This window comes from Miniopterus schreibersii (genome assembly GCF_964146895.1).
Source record: "Miniopterus schreibersii genome assembly, chromosome: 3".
NCBI classification, from domain to species: domain Eukaryota; kingdom Metazoa; phylum Chordata; class Mammalia; order Chiroptera; family Miniopteridae; genus Miniopterus; species Miniopterus schreibersii.
This window is the reverse complement of record NC_138103.1, coordinates 75,589,983-75,602,098: the sequence shown is the minus strand read 5'-3', so window position 1 is coordinate 75,602,098 and position 12,116 is coordinate 75,589,983. Positions and strand designations below refer to the sequence as shown.

Sequence of the window (12,116 nt, the reverse complement as noted above, 5' to 3'; positions counted from 1 at the left end):
CTAGCCGGCCATGTATCTGCACACCCTAGAGAGCCACGCATGCCTTCATTCACCGAGTCCACAAACGTTTCACCAACCGAATGAAAGGCCTTGGGTAGAGAAGATAGGGACCCTGCCTTCAGAGAACTTATAATTTGGTATGGAAGACATATTTTCATGCCAAATTACTATAAAGTGAAGTAAAAAGTAATAACTACCATAAAGAGGGTTCAAAAAAAATCTATGATATTTCAGAGGCAACCGCTACATTGAAATCAAAAAAGATGGAACATTTCCCAGCATTTTAAAAATCAGTCCAGGAAATATTCCAGATTGCTAAGCAGACCTAAGAAAACAGAGCATTATGCTAAAGGAGGAAACAACAAAATTTAAAAACTTTTAAAGCAGCATCTTCATTTTTTTATTCAAATACATACACTCCAGAAAAACATAAAATGAGATTAAATTTCTCCAATCAAACTTCGTTCATTCTTTTTGAGAAAGCTTGTTTCAAATGCACCAGCAACTTCAAGATTAAAATGTGAAGTGAGGGAACTTCACATCATTATACGTGTGCGTTGGTCAAATTACCCTTAGGATTAAAAATCGAGATTTAATTTTTCAATTAACACTGTAAACATGCATAGTCAGAAGCCTCTTACCTTTGCTGTTTAATTATCCGTCTGATTGCAGCTCAGATCAGCTCTTTATAATCCAATTCTGAGAAAATGATGCATCTACTTAAAAGCATAGCTTCTTTATTCAAGTAGAAAGTTGATTGAATTCTCCTAGACTAAAAAGAGATCGGCATGTTTGCTTGTGCATATCAGGTTACTTAATTGCAAAACTGGGAATTATTCTATAGATGTGAATGGATATCTAGTTTATGTCACATAGGAGAGATTATACTCTTAGGAGACTTTCTTGGCTTACTAATTTTCCTAACTAGATTTCTGTGCACGTGAGAATTTCAAGTCGGGAAAGCACTGCCAACAATGTTCCACCGGAGACAACCAAAAGGAGATCATAAACGTCTTGTTAGCTATAAATAATGACAAAATGGAGATCTTTGGTAATGTGATTACAGCTGGTCTAGCCTGAAGCATTTACATTTATATTAACCCAAATAAATTACAGTGTACTGATTTTAATTTATGCATTAAAATAGGTTTGTTGTACATTTTGTCACAAAATGCGAAAAATCAAGGGATAGGACCAGCTTCTTTTTTTTTTCTCAATCTCTGCCCATGGTGACAAATGTACTTCTGCCCTCTAACTGAAATGCATTCTTCTCTGCAGTCACTCGTCTGACCTTGTTGGTCTATAGTTCTCACTGGCAATTTCTAAGCTACCTTTTAGTGCTCCTTTGAGGAAATAATTTATCAGGGGGTCTTTTGTTTTCTTTCCTCGGCACCCTAGGAGCACACATAAACAAGCCTGTAACTTGTGGTGGCTTATTTGTTTTCACTTGAACTAATTCAGCAGCTATTTTTAAGGGAAGGACTGGACTGGGAAATAAGATACATAGAACCTGGGCATTGTGTAGCCTTGGGCCAGTTTTAGACGTCACTGGACCTGTCTGCTGAGGCACAGAATGGGGAGGCCCTGCTAGACGACCAACGTCAGAGGTTCTGACAACCTGGAAACCGAAGGACCCTCTAGCTCTTTGCCTTGGAACCTCACACCTGGATGCCATTTGTTTTATGCAAAGAGAGTTGGCCCTTTTCCTGGTGGATATAAACTTAGACAAAGACAAAGAGCACACGCATGAGGGGAGAGCAGAAACAAGAAAAGCAGGCAGAGAGGCGTGGGGCAGGAGCAGTGCGAGGGGAAGACAGAGGAGGTGGGATAGTGCAGTAGACGCAAAAACCGAGATGGGCGAGTGTGAGTGGGGAGGACAGAGTGTGTGGGAGGAGAGAGGAGACACAACAAAGGCGAGGACAGTGAGTGAAGTAAAGAAGGGGTCTAAATAAGGTGTGCAACTCTAATTACAGAGCACAAAATTTGAAAATTTTTACCTGCATTTTTTTTCTATGGCAACAAATAGCTACAGTTATTTGTTTCACTCCAGAAAGAAAGGAAAAGCAAAAGATTTGGATGTTGAAAGGATAAATTTAAGCCACCGTAAATATTTGTGAAGGAACAAAGTTATTTTCTAGTATGGATTTACCAAACACTAGATGATGACATTTTTTAAAAATCATATGTTATCATTAAAAATAAGCACAAGAGAAATTCTAGCGCGGTGCCTGGGAGACAGCAGGCATAAATATAACTCAGAGGGAGCGAAGAGGGGCGGACAGGAGAAGAAAGGCTATATTTTAGTGACATACGTCACCTTCCTGAGCTCCAAGACCGCACATTATAATGCCGAGAGGGCAAAAAGATGAAATACACCACTGTAAGTTTTAGATTCCAACAAGCTGCAAGTACAAACTGCAGTAAAGATTTAAGTAACCAGAGCTCAGCAACTCATGAATACATACGCACAGCCCAGTATTCAAGGGAAGAGACAAATTTACAAGAAAATAAAAAAGTTCGTTGTTCATGAAATAACAATGATCGCTGCCATCACCAGCAGCGGCTCCCTAGGCATGTCCGGAGAGAACAGCCACCCCGAGTCCGTACGTCATTCATAACCACAGAGCATTAACGCCTGCTGCTGCGCATGCAGGCCAGGAAGCACGCAAGGACCAACGAGGCCAAGTTTCTCAAAGTACTGCGCTTCACAGCCAAGATGACTTGACTGTTTTAAATGGCTTCCCACTAGAGGGTTTGAAATCCCAGCCCATTCATCAAATCTGTGGAGCCAAAGGCCCCCAGCCAGTAACTTCACTCCCCTCTTTCCCAATTTCAGTTCTACTCTACAATGTGAGAAGCCCTGCACACACTCATGAGGACACTCCAGCCAGCACACCCAAGACTCACACCCAGCCCCATACTCTGGTCCTAGGAGTGTTCACACACAAGTGGTGCAGTTCACCCTTGAAAGACTGACCCCAAGAGAGACCCATAGAGGCTCTGGAAGTAATTTTGGGATCATTTAAGGGAAAAATAAGATCCTGAGTAGGTTAGAAGTGAAGGTGAGGGTGCTTTGGATGGACAATGCCTCATGGGCCCTACAAAAGCTTCTCCTCATGAGACAAGGCACAGCTGGAGAAGGGCCAGAGTGGGGCCCTAAATTAAAGCAAGAACCTGGGGGAAGAGTCCCTTTGGGCCAAAGTCAAAGGATGTTACTATTGTTAACATGATGGTTCTGCCTTAATCTGGGTTATCCAGAAAATCTAGTTAGCTGTATCTCATACTCCAAGTAGCCAGACTGGATAGAACTGGTTGTACTATATAGTGAAAATAAACCACCTAAGTGCTAAAATTACTTCAGCTCAGGTGGTCAAATGATTTTGATTTCAATACCATGGTATTCACAGTTAGCAGGAGAGGATGAATTTCCTTCAGCATGAAAACCCAAGACACATATCCATACAGCTAAAGAACAAGTCAACACAAAGAGAGGCTTTGTGAGCTGCCAGGCAGTGGCCAGGGAGGGAAAAAAGTTTTTGTTTCAATTCCTCCTTCCTTACTCTCAGTCTACACAGTATCATGAGCCAAGGCACATGGCAAGAAGCTAAATTCAATGATGAACCTTCCCTCTAGCTCTCCCTTCTGATAACATCTCACCCTGATGTGCCTGAGTTGTTTCCATGGGAACACAAGAAGGTCCACTTTCCCAAGAAAGTGATCTCTACCTCTACTTTCCCCTTCCTACCACCAAACAATTTTTTTCTTATATTTTTCAGGTTTTTATCTGGCGGTAGTCAACTAACAGAATAAACAACCTACCGTGTACCAATAGGCTAGTGAGAGTTACCCATTGAATGAGTCATTGTTCAAGTTAGTTAACACGATAAACAGGGCCTTGAGAACATGTCATTCCTTAATATGTAGGAATGACTACAATAGAAGGTGTATACTGGAGTCAATATACAAACATGGGATCAGGCCAATGGGGGCACTGAAGCTTCTTGGAACACCTCAAGTATATCATACAGGCAACTGCCTGCCCTGCTTAGAAGTTTCTCCAGATTGATAGGGAGCAGAGAAGAGATAAGAGAGAGCAGAAATTTGTCCTAACAGGTTTGCAGTTCAGTTGCAAAGACGAAATCCATGTAAAATTTAAAAAGCCTTAATAACATTACAAAGAAACATAAGGATGCAAATGAATGAGTTACAGGGCCTTTTCCCTCCTGATTTATATTACTCTTCCAGAAGTCTCATCTGTCATAAGCTTTCCCTGAAATGTTGAGTAAAACACAGAAGACTTGGCTGAAAGAGCAAAAGAAATAACTTGGAAGAAATGAGGTGCATTTCCTTTCTTCTCTTCTCACTCATTTCCCCAATCCCCAGAACTTCGGCCTTTGATTTTTTTGATTTTTTTTTTTTTTTGATGTTATATGTACCTCTCTCTTTTAAGTCATATTTTTTGTAATGTATCAAGGTCCTTAAAAGTTAGCTTTAGTCTTCTCTACTTAAGGGTGAACAGTGATTCCACTTGAGTTTTTCCAGCTGCTTTTACACTGCTCTGGCCTGTGACTTCAAAAAGGCTTGGAGAACCTCCCAGGCTTGGAGTCACAAGGCATACATTTCAATTCCAGTCTTAGTACTTAGTCACCATGAGGAAGTTGGTTGACTCTTCTTTGAGCCTCAGAGTCATCTATGTAATGGGGATTTGTTTCAGCAAAGACCAAATCGAACAGCACGTGCATATGGGGGAGAGCATGCAACACAACAGTGCTCAATATGTGTGGCTGATGTGAGCATTCATGCCAAGTGTTCTCTGCTTTAGAATTTCTCAGGACAAGATCAGATCCATTCATTCATTCTGTTAACAAACACTTTGCTAAGCATCTAATGTGTGTCAGAGTCTCCACTAAGCACTAAGCACTTGTGAGAACCACTAGAGCTATGAGCCATCCACTGCTATTGGATAGTTTCTATTTTCAAATTACCCCTCTTCTAATATTTTGGAAAATAGTTAAGAATGTATGTTATGTTTGCTTGCTTAAATCGTATTTATTTGCAAAAATTTGGAATGAAGCCCATTCCTCCCTGGGCTTTATTATACATCAAAATTCCCACAGTGGGTATTTTTTCAAGACACACAAATCAGCACAGTCTCTAAGAAATTCTCTCTTGGGTTTGATAAAAGAGAATTAAAATATATCTGGATTTTATCAAGCCTGGTTTTCATGCTTTCATGGGAGGCTGGAGTTGGTAGAGATATATTAAATTATTAAGAGTGAAAACTTCCAAATATTCAAAGAGAAGTGGTAATGAGCAGCACACAAAGATCCTGAGTAAATGCATACACTGCTCACCAGACCACCTGATACTGATTCCACAACCCAAATGTGCCCTCATTCTACCACCAGTGAAAACCAAAGTGTAACAAGAAAAATCTGAATAATAATTCCTGCTCCATTGAGTCTCTACATATCATCAAATAAAGGCAGGCTGGCTTCTTTAAAGCTTGGACACAAAGGACGCTTTTCTACTGGACAATTAACTACCCAAAGCAATGTGACTTGGTGCAAGTTTTATTGGTTACAAATGGGCAATAACACAAGGTTATCTGAAGCATATTTTACACTATTAATTCCAGGGAAATCACATACTGAACCATCTGGTAAAATGCAACAGCCATAGCTGTTTAGAACTCATGAAAGTGAATTGACATAACCATTGGGATAGAACAGGAGTTTGAAAACATATTTTTGATGTAATTATTGGCCAAAATGATTGATTATATAAAAATCCCTTCTATATGCCCTTAGTAGCTTCTATTTTCCCACATCTTCATTACTATTAGAAGGAGAATGAGCGCCTTAAAAAAAATGGAAAAAAGTGTAAAAAATAACATGACTTTCATGCCCTCTTCAAACTCTCACCTTCTCTATGTGTTATGAAAGAGTAGAAACACTGGGCCTATTGGGAGTATATAGTTGGGAGAAATTCCTGACTGAAACATGCATTGGCAGGGCTGTCACTTTGCACAGCCCCTTTCATACTCTTTATGAAATTTACCTCCAGGATTGTACAGTGCTCAATCTCTATGCCACATACAATCACTCTATTCTACAGGGTATCCAATAAGCCACCAAAAGGAAAGTGCTCCTAGTCTCAGAAAATACTGTCCTGTGAGCTAGTTCAGTCCTAATGAGATATGGAGAAAACAGAGAAAGCGTTCATTGGCTTTAATAATTAATTCCTCAAGAAGTTCCACAAATAGATGCAGAAGAAATATCTCAAATTGTAAGAGATTTGATTCTGTAATCACACAAGGAAGGAAAGTCTTTCCATTTGACTGATCCTTGGATAAACAAAACCACAGTGGGAATGGCTGAGCAAACAGTTTTCCTATCTTCGCATCTACACACCTGGTAGAACATATCAACAAGCAAAGAAAACATTCACCAAATTTCCATTGATGAAAAATACTGGGGAGAGGTGCCTTTCCTTTGGTTGACTTTGAAAACACTGAGCCATATAGTTCAAGTTTTTGTTTTAACCTAAAAAATGAAGTTGTTATCATAAATATATGGCATTTAAGGACAAGCCAACCTGAGGGTAGGACAAGAGATTTCTATCAGGCCAGATGAAGAATATCCCTGGACCTCAAGTCAGGTAACCAAGTGTTTTCTGTATAAAGTGTTACTATCCCAAATACTTCAGAAATGCACAGTAAGCCTGCTTTCCTGGTATACTAAAGGGTGTATTAGAAGAAGCAACTCTGAAAGCAGAGACAGACCAGGTAACTCTAATGTGGGGCTTGTGCTTCAGAGCACTTCTCTCCTGCCCTCCTCTAACCATGCCTCCCTGTGGGGCTAGGAGTCTGCAGTGTTGGGGGACATACCCACCTGGGAACCATTCCCGAAGTAGCCATGACCCTGGAATTCCCTGCCCAAAATGGTCCAAAGCCAGCCTTGAGGACTTCTGTGAGTCTTTACCCTCCTAAGAGCAGGCCACTTCATGGCCAGTGTACACACGCCTAGGACTGAGCGGTGACCATGGACAGCTGGTGGACGGTGGGTGTGAGTCAAGTTTGCATGAGGAGACTGGCTTGTCCTCACACACTGCTACAAGGCTCCTCCAGTTGTACAGTGGATCCAGGACAGGAAGAGAAGGGATAATACTGGGAGGGCCTCTGTCTTGGGTCCACAAATGTTAGGGGTGGATCTGAAATGGGTTAAATTACAGACTGAAATGAGTGCTATTCAGTGATGCCAGGAAACATCTCTCTCTCCCCTATACTCATGGTGACCACATAACTTATTATTGAGTATAAAAGGGACGCTAACTAAATGAGACACCAGCTCAACTGGTGAAGCCAAGACCACCCTGAAAATTGGGATATAAAGTCATCCCAAGCACATCAAACTACAGGCAGTGGCTTCCTTTATAAAGATCCCTCAGTGACATTGAGCCCAGAGTTCCATAAATAATCGTCATCCATTGGTATCCAGCATTTTTCTTTCCTATCAGGCTCTTTTTCCCCCCTTATGAGAGTGTTTATGCTGGGTGCACCCAAGAAGTAATAAAACTTCATTCTTATCATGTACAACATGGGTATATGACAGAAAGCATCATATGTATTTTCAGCTTCTGTTGTTTATCTGCAAAGAAGGTTCAATCTATTAAATTTTAATGGGCATCTTAATAAAAGGAATAGAAAATAAATGGGAGACCTAAGAAATCAGAGAACTGTTGGACATCTGCAAAGACACTAAAGAAAGTTGGATACTACATGAGGTAGAAAATCAAGGCTAGATAGTTAACAGAACTTTTTTAAATTTTTTATTTTATTGAAGAAGGGAGAGAGAAAGAGAGAGAGAGAAACATTGATTTGTCATTCCACTTATTTATGCACTCATCGGTTTCTTTTTGTATGTGCCTTGACCAGGGATTGAACCCGCAACCTTGGCATATCAGGACAAGGCTCTAATCAAGTGAGCTACCTGACCAGGGCCAGTAAACAGAACTTTGAAAGAAAACATTGTGATGGCCTTTTCTGGGGCCAACCCTGCACTGGGTCTGGGAATGTAGCATTTAATCAGAACCAGTCAGTGTTTTCCAGAAGCTCACACCCTAGAGGAGGGAGTTTCTGGTAAGGCCTAAGGCCACATCCTTGGCACCTGGCTAATGTGTCTCCCTTGCTGCTTCTTGGCAAATTCTAGTAGCCTGATTTCATCTCACAGCTGTACCACACACACACACACACACACACACACACACACACACATTCTTCCCACAGTGCTTCAGTTTGTCCTACTGTATACCATAATTTACACGAGCAGATCTTAAACATGGCTATACATCACAGTTACTCTGAGAGGTTCTCTAATATATAGATTCCCAAGCAGCACCCCACAGAGACTGAATCAGCAGGTCGGGTGAGGCTGGGACATTTCTACCCTTAGTAAACAACCCAGATGACGTTGAAAGCAAAACATTCTAACCCCTGGAGAAGCTCAGCTAGAGGAACGCAGGCTCGGATGGTGTCCGACCAGGATGCAGCCACGCCTTCATGCTGTTCTTCCCAGCCTGCTCCCGCGTGGGGTCTTCCCAGAGAGAGGTGAAGACCTTCTGCCCGACACCCTGCACCGGGCGCCACGACACACAGCTCCCCTGTCCTGCTATGACCAAGCTCCAGCCAACTGCCAATTCCAGCACGTCCCGGAAGGGTTCTGTGTTCATTCCCTTTTGTGAGAACTTATTTCAGCTTTATTCAGAAGTAAAAATATACACATGCAGCAAGGTTATAAAAACTTTAGAATGATCCATTTCTTATCGATGGACTTTAGTTCCTAAGCCAATGATAAAACTTTCCTTTGAGTGAAATTTTTACCCATTTTTTCCCTTCTCTCCCTCCCTTTCCCACTCACCTACCCTGTGATCTCTGAGCTTTCTGATAAATTAATGATTCTTTAGGGATGGAGGTCCAACCCTGCTAGGAGAACATAGGTACATCTCCAGAAAAACGTAATTTTTTAAAATCCTCACCCAAGCACATGTTTTTTTTTATTAATTTTTAGAGAGACAGGAAGAAGGAGACAGATAGACAGACACACATTCATGTGAGAGAGAAACATCAATCAGTTGCCTCCCACACACACCCCGACTGAGGATGGAACCCACAACCTTTGTGGTGCACCAGATGATGCTCCAACTAATGAGCCACCCAGCTAGGGCCCATGCAGTACTTTTATTTGTGAAAATGAACTGAATGTTTTCAAAGGATAAGAAATGCTACTCACTTTACCTTTTGGTTCATCCAGAATATGAATGGGAGGACATTATAGTCATCAATCAACTTAGATTTTGTGTCTTACAAATAGTCTAATATAGTCAGAAATGAGCCTAAGTTGAGAAGTAAAATGTGCTATGAGGTAGGAGTCCCTCCTTGTCAGTGAAAAGGCTGGCCACGGGGATTCAGTCACCAGTCTGGTGTTATCATCACAGGGAAACCCACAGATACGTCTGCTCTTGATAGAGCAGAGGAGGTAAAAAGAGCTCTACTCCCTGGCATGGTTCTAAGGTTCAGTGTCACCCAGTAAAGTAATAAGCGCACTGTTGCCCCTTTCCCTGGGAGCAGCCACTGCTCGTCTCTAGAGATGTTCCCACAGATCTCGGAAAGGGAGCCCTTCCAACAGAGCCCTCTGATCCTGGCAGCTGGAGATCTCAGCATGGCACAGGACCAAGTCAGTGCTAAGCGTGGGTTCCCAGTTCCCACCCACCCCGCTGATATGGCTTAGGAAGGAAGAGAGCTGCAAAAGTTAAAAATAAGAGGACCAGGCCCAAAATGTGGAAAATGAACCGCATCCTTCCTGGATGTGTCCTAAGCTGAAGAAATACTCAACATATATGACTAACTTACACCCAATTCCTCTTGCTTTCTTGTTCCTTTCACTGAGCTTTAGATAATTTTCTTAAAGTTTAAAAATGAGGCTAAATGCTTACCTGGCATAAATCATGGCTCTCCTACATCATAAGACAGAAGACACGCCATGTGTGTAAATATAAATTTGTCATGAAATAGCTTGAAACAAAGTTTGGAAGAAGGTGTGGAGACATTCCCACTGGTCAGTTTGGGATGGCCCAAGATTTCTGTTCCTGTTACTTAACTCTTTTCTACTACAAAAATTTATTACTTGTATACATTTCCAGCTTAATAAAAGGAGGCAGAAAACATGGAAGTTGTTCACTGATGGAAATTATCAACATGAGGCATTATAATTAATTATTTCAAAATTCTAAGCACCATACCGCTTCTTTTGCTGTTACGCGCCATCGCCAAGTCCGTCTGCTAGTTTGAATGGAGCTATTTGCCTGCTACCTTATTTTGACACATTAGGAACAAAACTGGCACAAAGGGCAGCTTACCTACTCTCCTGAAATAGCTGCTAATTCCACAAATTATCTGCCCTGATAAAGGAAATAAGATGTCTCCTATCAATGAAAAATACATTCATTCAAAACTAGTATCACAACTGACATTTCAGTAACGCAGTTCTTGCTTCCCCTTTTAATGGAGACTATAAGCAAGAGGCAGATACCAAATGTTCCCCAAGGGGATTTAAATTGGCTCTATTAGTCTCTCCCTGACTTCAAGACAATGTTTAAAAATAAATGTCCAGCTTAAGATTTTACAAAAGCTTCTTTTTAAACATTAATTTTTCTTCTGTGCACCAAAAGAGAGAAAGTTTGCATTTGCGTTCTAAGTCAGGAGCAACTTGCCAAGATGGAAATGACCCAAGACAGCTTCCATCTCATCATCTCAATCACTCGGTGGATTGTTTGATCACACTTTAGGCCCCATTATTACTTAACAGTTGTCCTATCTTCAAGGTCTGACATTTGATATCCCTCTCTGTAGCTACCATCTCGAATCTCCCCTACCATTTGCAGTCTGTTGAATTAATCCTGCCCTTCCGTTGATCTCTCCAGTTGGTTCTCTTTTTGTTTTTCCCCCAGACATTTTGAGCAAGGATATACATCACCATCCTCATTCCAAATAATAGGGCCTAGTCAGGGAAACATGGCATATGCTTCTTAGCTGTTTACTTTACTCAGTAATAAATAGGTTAATACTTAAATTAAAACAAATACAGATCCATAAAAATATTTTAAATATTTTAAATATAAAATTCAAGACTTTGGGATTTTTCAATCTTCTTTACATATATATATATATGTTTTTATTGATTTCACAGAGAGGGAGAGGGAGAAAGAGAAACACTGATGAGAGAAAAATATCCATCAGCTGTCTCCTACACAATCCTACTGTGGATTGAGCCTGAAATCTGCGCATGTGCCTGACCAGGAATTGAACCAGCAACTTCCTCCTGGTTCATGGGACAACACTCAACCAACTAAGCCACACTGGTCAGGCCAATCTTTTCTAAAAAAAATAAGAAAGGCCTTTTATTTGTTTTTTCTGTGTCACTACAGAAACACGATGTTACTGTGCTCATCACTAACATCCCTCCCAGGCTTGCGTTACTCTATAACAACGTTCCTCTAGGAAACTCCTGCCCCTTTCCAGGAGCCCCTTTATCCAATCAGCTCAGTCCATCCCCCCTGCCTCACACAGACCTTCCAGCATGTTCTGCCTATCCCTGACCGCTCTCAGGCTGCCAACAGAGAAAGAATGTGGAGGGGAGGCCAGGGGGAGGGTTCCCTCAATGCAGATCAGAACTGCACCCAGGAGTCTAAGTGCTAGAATGACTTTGCTTTCAGTGCTTTCCCTTTTAACTTTTTTAAGGGGAAAAAAATCAAGCTTTTTTTAACAGGATGTACAGTACAAACATAGGAAATATAGTCAATAATATTGTAATAACTATGAATGGTGCCAGGTGGGTACTAGACTTAGCGGGAGGATCACTTTGTAAACTATATAAATATCTAACCACTATGCTATATACCTGAGGCTGATATACATAATATTGAATGTCAACTGTAATTGAAAAATTAAAAAAAAACAAACAGAAATCTTACCTAAAAGGATTACAGTCATGCACCACTTGACGATGGGCATATGGTCTCAGAAATGTGTCATTAGGTGATTCAGTTCTGCAAACATC

At 41.1% G+C, this 12,116-nt stretch overlaps 1 protein-coding gene across 1 annotated transcript in view; it reads right to left on the bottom strand.

Annotated features, from left to right (window-relative positions):
• Positions 1–12,116, bottom strand: part of PDE4D (phosphodiesterase 4D) — a 1,110,805-nt gene that overhangs the window by 1,086,013 nt on the left and 12,676 nt on the right. Inside the window, exon 2 of the mRNA XM_081131077.1 lies at positions 642–772. The gene's annotated coding sequence lies outside the window, so the exon portion shown is untranslated. The remainder of the gene's footprint in view (positions 1–641; positions 773–12,116) is intronic.